Genomic DNA, 13,175 nt, shown 5'->3' with positions numbered 1-13,175 from the left:
AATAATAATAATAATAATAATAATAATAATAATAATAATTTAATGTCTGGGTCCTAACCCTCAAAGTTTCTGAATCAACTGGTCTGAGTGTGGCCTAGATTTACATTAGGACTGTAAAAGTTTCCGAAGTGAATCTAGTGTTCAGCCAAAGTGGAAAACACTGATTTTGACCCTACTCTGGCACTAGTGAGCACCTTATACCATCAGTTAAATATTGATAAAATTGCCAAAAATGTAAACTACTTTGAAAAACAAACATAAAATCCACAAATTAGAAGAATGAATAATGGATCCAAATATTGTACCTAGTAACTATTTGAGATTTTCTTAATAGAGATTATCTGGCTCATGTAAATCAGCAGTTTCCAACCCCGGTTGAACATTAGAATCACATAGGGAACTTAAAAAAGATACAGAGGTGCCCAGGTTCAACCCCGGGTCGATTAAATCACTATGTCTAGGGGTGGGATTCTGGCATTAATACTCTTTTAAAAGCTCCCTGTGATGTTCCAGTGTGTTGCCAAGGCTTCAAAACCACTAATGCAAATACACATAGAATCTGATGATCTAAGTGCCAGCAGTTGTCCTAGCACTGACAATTTTAGCCAATCACACAATTTTGAACATGTTTTAAAAGGCTTTCTTGGCCGGTTGCAGTGGCTCATGCCTGAAATCCCAGCACTCTGGGAGGCCAAGGCTGGCGGACCACGAGGTCAGGAGCTCAATACCAGCCTGGCCAACATGGTGAAACACCGTCTCTAGTAAAAAAAAAAAAAAAAAAAAAAAAATTAGCCAGGTGTGGTGATGGGTGCCTGTAATCCTAGCTATCGGGAGGCTAAGGCAGGAGAATTGTTTGAACCCGGGAGGTGGAGGTTGCAGTGAGCCAAGATCGTGCCACTGCACTCTAGCTTGGGTGACAAAGTAAAACTCTGTCTCGGAAAAGAAAAAAAAAAAGAAGAAGTCTTTCTTTCTATAATCCCCTGCTTTTACGTATATCTTTGGGTTCAGGCCTAAGAAATTTATTCATGGACAAATATCTATCTCTCTCATTGCTCATTTTCCTGACCAAGAAACTTGCTACTCTCCAATGAGTTTAAATTCAGGATATTTCTGTTACCAATAGGGCAAAAGACGAAAGGTTTTGCTAGGGAGTAAAGTCACGTAATATTTATTGATGAATTTGTGGTTTATGATACAAAGACTATTTCATCAAATTAAAAAAAGAGGCAAGGGAATGAATTTGTAAAAAGGAGGAAATAATAGACATTTCAAAATCACATTTGAAAACTACTAATCAAATACTGATCAATACTAATACAACAACTGGATTGTGGGTAAAGCTACCTAGTAGAAATTTGTACCCAACATATAAGAATGTATTTACCATTCTATAGGTTATGTTGTAGAAGTGTGTAAATGATACTAGCATGAGAGTTTAAATTGGTAAATATTAACTACTTAGCAATGATGAATAAAAAGACTATTATTTTTAAATGATCTGTTACTGTTATCTACTACTTTGCTGTGCACTACTTGCTTCAAACATTACAATAGAACATGACCTAAACAAGTCATATTCGTATTTCCAGCTGCACACTCTCATTAATTGCATCACGACTCTTTCCATCTCCTTTAACCTCTCTACTTTTTCCTGAATTAGCTACATGACAGAGCCACAGAGATTGCCATGACTTGCTCAAGCATCTGAATACTATTGAATAAATAGTCTTTGCCCTGGACATAGTGATGAAACTTGTTTACTATCTACCTATTCTACAAATAGGTAAATGTTTTATTACTTAATAATTATTATAATTTTAAAGAAATTTCGACCTATTATCACTATTTTTAACCACTGTTAATCTTCATAAAACAACCTAGAATTGATTAGGAATCATTAACCTTCTCGTACCTGAGGTGAGAGAGGTTGCCAATTAGTTCTATGCATAGACGTTTCTAAATGTATTATAATAAATATTTATTTATTAGTAGGGAATTCGTATAGCTGAAATTGGCGCAGCTATCTGAATATAATGCAGGGCTCAAACTATTTGATAGACAGTGACGTCTTGTAACTGAGATTCTAGTTCTGAATCTAAGTACTAGGTACTGTTAGAATAAAAATGATAGACTGTATTACCAACAAGCTAATGGAAGAGTAGATTACAGTAATCTATCCATGAGAATGCATTTTCAAAGAACAAATGTTATGGTAAATAATTTTTTCAAAGAAGAAGATTACATTGATGTATCACCACTTAGGGAAGAAAACAAAACTCCTGGGAAGCCTTACAGAGAGCTTCAGTTTCTAAGCACCGTAACATGTGTCAATAAGGGAATCAGCTTCCTAAAATCAAGAAGCAGCTTCCCAGCAACAAACTAATGCAAGAAGACCTGGGACTTACAAAAAGTAGACAGAAATTCTGTATCTTTTTAAAAGATACTGTCCAGCTTGAGAATATTTTCAATAACCTACTAGGTCAGACTGAGGCTACACTGGAAAAACAAAAAGGAATATCAATTCTATATAAAGATATGTTTGAGTGCCTACTGTTTACAACTGCCCCAATAGCCAGGTTTGGGCTATGTGACTGACTCGTTTTATTGGAAGAAATAGGCAAGTGAAGGGTGAGGATAGGTCACATGTAACACCTCAACAGTTCTGCACTTCCACTTCTAGAAGTGGCTTATGATTGGTTAGCCTATGAATAAAGCTAAGCTAATTAAATTCCTTCCTTGGGATTTTTCAACATGGAAAAGTAGAGGAAAAGGCTGCTCTCCTACTTGGGGTTATAGGGAATTAAATGGTGACCCTCACACACACACCAAAAAAAAAAAAAAAAAGATATGTCCAGGGCCTCATCCCCAAAACCTGTAAATGTCACCCTATTCAGAAAAAGAGTCATTGCAGAGGTTAAGACTCTTGAGGTATGTGTTACTCCATTCTCACGCTGTTAATAAAGATATACCTGAGACTGACTAATTTATTAAAAAAAAAAAAAGGTTTAATTAACTCACAGTTCAACATGGCTGGGGAGGCCTTAGGAAACTTACAATCATGGTGGAGGGGAAAGCAAACACATCCTTCTTCACATGGCAGCAGGAAGGAGAAGTGGGGAGCAAAGTGGGGTAAAGCTCCTTATAAAATCATCAGATCTCGTGAGAACTCAGTCGCTATCATGAGAACAGCATGGGGGAAATTACCCCCATAATTCAGTTACCTCCTGTCAAGCCCCTCCCATGACACATGGGGATTATGGAAACTATAATTCAACATGAGATCTGGGTGGGGACACAGCCAAACCATATCCTCCTGGATTATCAAAGTAGACATTTAATCTAAGACAAGTGTCCTGAGAGAAAAATAGAGGGAGCTTTAAGACAGAGAAGAGGAAACAGACATGTAAAGATAGAGGCAGAAACTGGATTTATGTAGCAACAAGACATGAAACAGCTGGAAAAAAAACAGAAACGAAACAAAAGGATTCTTCCCTGGAGCCTTGGGAGGAAGCATGGACCTGCTGGCACTTTGTTTTCAAACTTCTGGCCTTCAGAATTGGGAAAGAATAAATTTTTATGATTTAAAGCTACCCAGTTTGTGGTAATGTGCTATGACAGCCCTAGGAAATTAATAAAAGGGGAGAGGGTAAAGATATCACTATAGAATAACAGGTAGCCCCTCTTATGGGGAATGGAGGACCATAGAGTCCTCTCCTACGGAGAATACCATCTAGAGAAGAAGAAAATAATTATAGCAAACATTTATATATCACTTATTATCTGCCAGGTGGTGATCTAAATGCATTTAGTCTTCACAACAACCCTGAGATGAAAATATTACAGCTCTTCTTAAAAAAAAAAAAACTCACTTCATTGAGGTTTAATTGACATAAACAAGCTGTACTAATAATGTATAAATGTGATGAGTTTGGAGATATGTATACACCTGTGAAACCACAACCACAATCTATGCCATAAGCCCATCCATCACCACCCAAAGTTTCCTCCTGCCTCATTGATTAGTGTGTGTGAAAGATAAAAACATTTAGCAAGAGATCTGCCCCCTTAGCAAGTTATTAAGTATATAATATAGTATTGCTAACTATAGGCGCTATGCTGTACAGTAGATCTTTAGGATTTAATCATCTTGTATAACCAAAACTTCATATATTTGACTAATACTTGCCTGTTTTCCCCCATTCTCAGCCCAGCCACCACCAATCCACTCTCTACTTCCACGAGTTTAATTATTTTCGATTCATCATACAAGTGGTATGTTGTAGTATTTGTCCTTCCTGTGTCTGGCTTATTTCATTTAGCATAAGGCACTCTTTTATCAAGAAAAAACTGAGGTCTAACTTGTTCAGGGTCACACAGCTAGTAAGAGACAGAACCAGGAAACTAATGCAGGTAGTCTGGCTTCAGAATTCAAACTCTTGACCATTATTACACTGTGCTTGCCATTCAACAAAGCCAACACGAAATGCAATATTAAGCAAAGGTGGAGGACGGAGGAGGACAGACACAGAGAGACAGACGTAGACCCGACAGCACTTTCAGTCCTGTTTCCAGTAGTCTCGGCTTTTCCTGAAAGTTAGTTATGTAAATCAAAATATGTCCTATTTTGCATTTGTCTACCTAATACAATACCATGTTTACACACCATTATCATAGAGCTGGATCGTAAGCATAGAAACTGAAAGCAATTTAAAAATTGTGTATATTAAAGGAAAAGGGTATTTTGTATTATTTACCTTTAATTTACTAAAGTACAACTTGAAAGTTGTTCACAGGCGTTAGAATTTTGGTAGATACCTGACATGAAGCCATGAAAAGTGAAGACCTAATATCCTTAAAAGCTAAAGAATCTCTTAAAATTTACAAGAAAAGAACTACACAAATGGAAAATAGGCAAAATGAATGAAAAGAAATTTAAGGGATAAGTAAATGTCAATGGCCATTAAGCATAGAAAAGGATGTTCTGTTCAGAATGAAAAAAAATACATAAATTAACATTTTTCACTTGTCAGACAAATATCTAAACTTTTGACCACATAATCTTCTTAATCAGCCTACCAGGAAAGAGGCACTATAATATCTTACTGAGAGGAAGGCAAAAGGATTATTCTCTGCGAATGAAAATCTAGCAATAAGAACCGTACATTGGAATATATTACATGTGAATTTACCTTTCAACCCAGTAATCATGCTTCTACAAATCTAGCCTGAAGATACTGTGGTAGGCAGAATTCGAAAACGGCCCTCAAGATTCTCAGCCCTCAAACACAAATGCAAGCACTGCTGTGAAGGAATTTTTGCAGATGCAACTAAAATCTTTAATCAGTTGACTTTAAAATAGGAGATTATGGGGGTGGGCTTGACCTAATCAAAAGCAATTTAAAAGTGGAATTTTCTCTAACTGGTCACAAAAGCTCAGAGAGATTCAAAGAATGAGAGGAATACAGTATAACGGAAGTTCTCCATTGATGAAATGCAAAAGGACACATAACACCCGAGAGTAGCCTCCAGAAACCACAAGGAAGTCCCTAGCTAACAGCCACAGAAAATTCAGGCACACCATACTAGACTTCTGACTTACAAAACTGTGAGTTAATAGAGGGGTGTTGTTTTAATCCACTGGATTTGTAAGAATTTGTTATATGACACAATATATATATATATAGACACACTGGCAAGTACAATATAAGCCAAGGCTATTAATTTTGGCATCATTTATAAAACTAAAAGACTTGAAAGAACCCAAGTGCCCACCAGTAAGACTGGATAAACTCTAGCACATCCACATAATGGACTATTATGCAACTGTGGGGGGAAAAAACGATAAGAAAGAGCTCTCTATACTGCTACAGAGTCATCTCCAAGATAAGCAATAGAAAAATGCAAAGGGCAGGTGAGTATCTCAGACTATATTTCACTTACATCTAGAGGGAAAGAAAATACACATTTTTTTTTTTTTATTTCTAAACAGTTGTGTTTATTCCAACAAAAATAAACGTCGCTTTCAGTTACCAGGGATAACTTAACTAATAGAGTTAGAAGAATTTTTCTTAAATGATTGTTATTTAATTCTAAGAACACTTTTATTATCACTATAGTATTGTTATATTTTGATTTCACGGTACTAGTGATGGATAAACTGGTTTGTATAATCTTTTTTTAATTCATTTTTTATTTCAATAGGCTTTGGGGGACCAGATGGTGTTTGGATATATGAATAAATTATTTAGTGGCAATTTCTGAGATACTAGTGAACCCAACACCCAAGCAGTGTACACTGTACACAACGTGTAGTCTTTTATCCCTCACCCCTCTCCTACCCTTTCCCCCCAAGTCTCCAAAGTCCACTGTATCATTCTTATGCCTTTGTGTCCTCACAGCTAAGATCCCATATCTGGGTGAGAACATATAATGTTTGGTTTTCCATTCCAGTGTTACTTAACTTAGAATAATAGTCTCCAATTCCATCCAGGTTGCTGCAAATGCCATTATTTCATTCCTTTACTATGGCTGAGTAGTATTACATGGTACATATTACCACATTCTCTTTATCCACTCAGTGATTACCCAGCCCCATACAAGTAAAATGCTGTGGAAGATCCACTGGAGAGATTAAACCCCTCGCTGGTATGGGGAACACCACTGTCCCAGTGGAACCTTGACCACACCCTGGAGCCCTATTCTTCCTCCCTGGACCTGAGCCAAACTGTGAGTGTCACAGAGCAGGGATAGTATGTGCTCCGCTCAACACTGCACACACAGTTCCTTGACCACAGTGCCGAGCAAACGGCAGGCACTCCCTGTGTATCTGCTGAATAAATAAATAAATGAATGAACAAACCCAACACACACACACACACACACACACACACGACAAAAGGGATGTAATTACTGACGTGAAAGAAATACAAATAACAAAGACTACTATGAACACCTCTACGCAAACAACCTAGAAAACCTAGAAGAAATGGATAAATTCCTGGACACATATGCTCCCCCAAGACTGAACTAGGAACAAAGTGATTCTCAGAAAAGGCCAGTAACAAACTCCAAAATTGAATCAGCAATAAATAGTCTACCAACCAAAAAAAGCCCAGGACCAGGTGGATTCACAGCTGAATTCTACCAGATGTATAGATAAGAGCTGGTATCATTCCTAATAAAATTATTTCAAAAAATTGCAGAGAAGGACTTCTACCTAACTCATTCTATGAGGCCAGCATCATTCTGATAACAAAACCCAGCAGAGACACAACAACAACAACAAAAAACTTCAGATCAATATCTTTTTTATTTATTTATATTTATAGATATATATATATTTTTTGAGATGGAGTTTCAGTCTTGTTGCCCAGGCTGGAGTGTAGTGGCACAATCTCAGCTCACTGCAATCTCTGCCTTTTGGGTTCAAGCAATTCTCCTGCCTCAGCCTCCTGGGTAGCTGGGATTACAGGCATGTGCCACCACTCCTGGCTAGATTTATATTTTTAGAAGAGAAGGGGTTTCACCACATTGGTCAGGCTGGTCTCGAACTCCTGACCTCAGGTGATCCACCTGCCTGGGGCCTCTAAATTACTTGTGAGCCACCATGCCAAGCCCAGGCCAATATCTTTGATGAACTTGATGCAAAAATCCTCAACAAAATACTTGCAAACGAAATACAGCAGCACATCAAAAAACTAATCCACCACCATCAAGTAGGCTTTACCCCATGGATGCAAGGTTGGTTTAACATATGCAAATCAATAACATAATCCATCACATAAACAGGACTAAAGACAAAAACCAAATGATCATCTCAATAGATACAGAAAAGCCTTTCAATAAACTTCAACATCCTTCGTGTTAAAAACTCTCAATAAACTAGATATTGAAGGAACATAGCTCAAAATAATAAAAACCTTCTATGACAAACTCACAGCCAACATCATACCATTTACGCAAAAGCAGGAAACATTCTCCTTGAAAACTGGCACAAGATAAGGATGTCCTCTCTCACCATCCCTATTCAACATAGTATTGCAAGTCTTGGCCAGAGCAATCAGGTAAGAGAAAGAAATTAAGGTCATCCAAATAGGAAGACAGGAAGCCAAACTTTCCCTATTTGCAGACGGCATGATTCTATATTTAGAGAGCCCAAGAGTCTTGGTCCAAAAGCTCCTTCAGCTGATAAACAATTTCAGAAAAGATTCAGGATACAAAATCAATGCACAAAAATCACTAGCATTCCTATACTCCAACAATAGCCAAGTCAAGAGACAAATCAGGAATTCAATCCTATTCACAACTGCCACAAAAATGAAATGAAATGAAATGAAATGAAATGAAATGAAATGAAATGAAATGAAATGAAATGAATACAATACCATACCATACCATACCATACCATACCATACCATACCATACCATACCATACCTAGGAGTACAGAAAACCAGGAAGAAGAACTCTACAATGAGAATAACAAAACATGGCTTAAAGAACTCAGAGATGATACAAACAGATGGAAAAACATTCGATGTTTATGGATAGAATCAATATTATAATGGGCATACTGCCCAAAGCAATTTACAGATTCAATGATATTCCTATCAAACTAACAATGACATCCTTCACAGAACTAGAAAAAAATATTTGAAAATTCATACGAAACCAAAAAAGAGCCTGAATAGCCAAGGCAATCCTAAGCAAAAAGAACAAAGCTGGAGGCATCATGTTACCTGACTTGGAAGGACTATAGTTATCAAAATAGTATAATATTGGTACAAAAATAGACAATCAATGGAATAGAATAGAAAGCCCAGAAATAAGGCTGCATGCTTACAACTATCTGATCATCAACAAAGCTGACAAAAACAAGCAATGAGGAAAGAACTCCCTGTTTGATAAATGTGCTGAGACAACTGGCTAGCCATAAGCAGAAAGTTGAAACTGGACCCCCTTTCCTTATATCAATACAAAAATTAGCTCAAGATGGATTAAGGACTTAAAAGTAAAACCCAAAACTATAAAAACCCTGGAAGACAATATAGGCAATACCATTCCGACATACAAACAGGCAAACATTTTGCCTTTGGATGCTTGGAGTGTTGATTCACCAGCTGGAAACCTGTGTGGCCTGTGGCACCTTTGCCTGAATTTTGCTCAGGCCCACTGGGTTCATTCCACCCACTCGCCACTCGGCCTGGCAAGCTGTGCTCAGCTCATGCTACCAACGCAGATCCCATGCCTGCCCAGGATGAGCCAGACATGAAGGGGTGAGGGTTACGTGTGTGAGTGAATGAGCATGGGGTCCAGCCACTGCTCAAAACCAGGTGTGCCAGCTGCAGCAGGGTGGGCAGGTCCAAGCACTGGCATGAGTGCCAGCTCCCTGTTAAGCTGCAGCTGGACCAGGCATAAAGCAAGCAGCTTCTACTATGGGCACCAGGAAACACAGCAGTGTCCAAAATCCTGGAGATGCCAGGAACCACAGAGTCCCAAAGAGGGTGCCACAGCCATGGATCAAGGATCTTCTAGGTCTGGGCTACGTGAAGGGCTAAAGTTCTTCTTTCTTTCTCTCTTCTCTCTTTCTCATTGCCCGCAACAGGGTGAGCATGAGTGGGAGGCGTGTTTCAGCCCTGTTTGTGTTATTGCTCTTTCAGTCCTCCCATTTGGTGGGTCCCAAGTTCTTGTCCCACATCCAAGAATAATGAAGTATGTAGACAACCAGAGGGTGAGCAAAGCAAAGAGGTGCTTTATTGAGCAACAATACAGCTCTCAGGAGACCAGAAGTAAAGACTTTCTGCAGGTTGGTCGTCTTGATGTCTGCTCAGCACTCAGCTGAGAGGAGACCCACAATGTATATCTCCTCTCCACAGGTAGGTCGTCCTGATGCCTGCTCAGCTCTCAGCTGAGAGGAGACGCACGGTGTGTAGCTCCTCTCCACAGGCAGGGCATCCCGACATCTACCCATGTCTGGCTGAGTCTGGGGCTTTTATGGACTTCAGAGGGAACAAAGTGCACACTGATTGGTCCATGGGCAACCACAGTCAGGCTCGGAAAAAGCACCGTTAAGTCCTCACTCCAGTCTGTAGAACTGGTAGCCTGGTCCTCATACTTCAGGCCAACCCTGACTCAAAGGTGGGGCTTCTTCACCAGGGACCCACCACTGTCTACCCACAGGCAGCTGAGTGGTTGCAGCTGTGCCTGGGAGGGTGGGACTACCACCAGCTCCATGGGGCATGCAGCCCCAGTCTTGCCTTCCACAATGAAGCTGGCATCATGGCAGCCACTGCTCCAGATGGGCCACCACTGCCATCAATTTCATGACAAAGACACCAAAGCCAATTGCGACAAGAGCAAAAATTCACAAATGGGATCTAATTAACTTTAAATGCTTCCTCACAGCATAAGTATCAACACACTAAACAACCTACAGTATGAGGGAAAGTATTTATGAACTATGCATCTGACAAGTATCTAATATCCAGCATCTATAAGAAAATTAAAGAAATTTGCAAAAAGAAAATCCCATTAAAAGATGGGCAAAGGACATGAACAGGCACTTTTCAAAAGAAGACATATATGCAGCCAAGAAGCATATGAAAAAAGCACAATATTACTGATCATTAGAGACATGCAAATCAAAACCAAATTAAGACGCCATCTCACACCAGTCAGAATGGCTATTATCAAAAAAGTAAAAGAGTAACAGATGATGGTGAAATTGTGGAGAAAAGAGAACACTTATACACTGTTGCTGAGAGTATAAATTAGTTCAACCATTGTGGAAAGCATTGTGGCAATTGTCCCCAAAGACCGACAAATAGAACTACCATTCAACCCAGCAAATCCCATTACTGGGTGTAATGGTTAATACTGAGTGTCAACTTGTTGAATTGAAGGATGCAAAGTACTGACCCTGGGTATGTCTGTGAGGGTGTTGCCAAAAGAAATTAACATCTGAGTCAGTGGGCTAGGGAAGGCAGACCCACCCTTAATCTGATGGGCACCATCTAATCAGCTGCCAGCGAACATAAAGCAGGCAGAAAAACATGAAAAGACAAGACTGGCATAGCTTCCAAGCCTACATCGTTCTCCTGTGATGGATGCTTCCTTCCCTCAGACATCAGACTCCAAGTTCTTTAGCTTTGAGACTCAGACTGGCTCTCCTTGCTCCTCAAGCTTGCAGGCAGCCTATTGTGGAACCTTCTGATTGTGTAAATAATACTTAATACACTCCCCTTTATATGTATATTTATATCTATCCTATTAGTTCTGCTCTCTAGGGAACCCTGACTAATACAGATTTTGGTACCAGGAGTAGTTCTAGAGGAAGAGAATATTAAGGTTGGAATTCTTTCATTAGTTTTGGGGTTTCTAGAGGACTCTCCTTCTAAAAGTATGGAGAACACTGATAGTCACTGGCATGAACTGTTTAGAGAGTTATGCAAAATAAACGTATTTGACACTCCTAATTCACCACTTATGAGAGGCAAGGAATTCAGTGACTCTATATGTAATACGGTTTGACCGTATGTGGAAATCCAAGGAACATAATGAAGTTGGTTGGCTGCTCCTAAGTTCAGTGAACAAAGTGATGAAAGAAAATGATGAACTCAGAGATTCTGTCTCCTGGCTTCAGAAGCAGATACTGAGCCTCAAATCTGCTAAGATTGCCCTGAGTGAGAGTTTTATCTCCTGCAGAGAAAGAGCAGAAATTGTGGAAAAACAGGCATAAGTTCTTATCATGTGAGTGGCTGACCTGCAACCAAAGCTGCATGCACAGCCTCGCCAGGTGTCTACTGTTAAAGTGAGGGCATTGATTGGAACAGAATGGGACCCTACAACTTTGAATGGGTACATGTGCGAGGACCCTGTAGAACTGGGGACACCAAGTTTGTACATTCTGATGAACCTTTTTTTGCCAGAAGAAACAGCTTCCCCATCCCCAGTAGTGACAACATCCCCTCCCCAACCCATGGTGCCATCAGCCTCTCCACTTTTGTGGGAGGAGATAAACCCTGTGCTGCCTGAGGCAACAGTGATGGCCTCCCCTGAGGCAGTTGTCAGGCAAAAGAATGTTGATTCTCCTCAGGAGCTAGCCCCAACACCCTGTTTCCTTCTAGACCTATAACTGCACTAAAGTCGTGCAGGCCCTAAAGGTGAGGTTGAGAGCATGATCTATGAGGAAACGCACTACACTCAAAAAGAGCTGCTTGAGTTCTCCAATTTATATAAACAGAAATCTGGAGAACAGGCATGGGAATGGATATTAAGGTTATGGGATAATGGTGGGAGGAACATAGAGCTGAATCAGGCTGAATTTATTGATTTGGCCCAACTAAGTAGGGCCTCTGCATTTAATGTTGCAGCTCGAGGAGTTGAAAAATGTTCTAATCATTTAGTTGCTCAGTTAGTTGAAATACGGATTAAAAGATGGCCCAATGTGAGCATGCTGGAAATTCCTGATGTCCCTTGGTTTAATGCAGAGGAAGGGATCTCAAGTCTTAGGGAGATTAAGATGGTGAAGTTGATTAGTAGCTTTAGATCTACTCATTCCAGCTGGGAGGTTCCAGAAGATATACCCTTGACCAATGCCTTGCAAAATAGATTTGTGAGGGTCTCACCTACATCTTTGAAGAGCCCTGTAATTGCTCTTCTCTGCATGTCAGATCTAAATGTGGGAACCGAATTCACTCAAGTACAAAATTTAAATAAAATAAGAATAACTGGATCCCGAGGTAGCGACAGCCAAAGAGTGGCACTCAACTGTCAAAGGCCAGGTGGGTGTAGCTACTGTAATGGACACCAGAGACAAAACAGCAATCAGAATAGTCTGACTCCTGTTTAGCTCTGGCATTGGCTAATCACGGTGTTCCTAGAAGTGAAACTGATAGGAAGCCTACTGCATTCCTACTTCATTAATATAAGCAGAAAACTTCTAGGTCGAACGGACAAAAGACTACTTTGAACTATAAAAACAGAGAATCACGGCCCCTCAATCCATTTCCAGACAAGCCAGTTTACAGACTCAGAATCCCTTGCATGAAGGGGAAGCTGGGTCCCCTCAAGGAAGGATCCCACTACATTACTGACAATTTATGCAGTGAATTTTTCTCCCATCTTTCCCCAAGATGACCTCTGGCCTTTTACTCAGGGCAACTGTGCACTGGGGAAA

At 39.7% G+C, this 13,175-nt stretch overlaps 1 protein-coding gene across 1 annotated transcript in view; it reads right to left on the bottom strand.

Annotated features, from left to right (window-relative positions):
* The window catches only part of TBC1D32 (TBC1 domain family member 32), a gene marked incomplete at its 3' end in the record, with an annotated part of 224,148 nt that overhangs the window by 93,918 nt on the left and 117,055 nt on the right, over positions 1 to 13,175 (bottom strand). The window lies entirely within an intron of this gene.

Source organism: Rhinopithecus bieti, unplaced genomic scaffold (genome assembly GCF_001698545.2).
Source record: "Rhinopithecus bieti isolate Rb0 unplaced genomic scaffold, ASM169854v2 scaffold_30957, whole genome shotgun sequence".
Taxonomy (NCBI): domain Eukaryota; kingdom Metazoa; phylum Chordata; class Mammalia; order Primates; family Cercopithecidae; genus Rhinopithecus; species Rhinopithecus bieti.
Note: the sequence above shows the minus strand (reverse complement) of the source record. Positions and strands in the feature narration are given on the sequence as shown.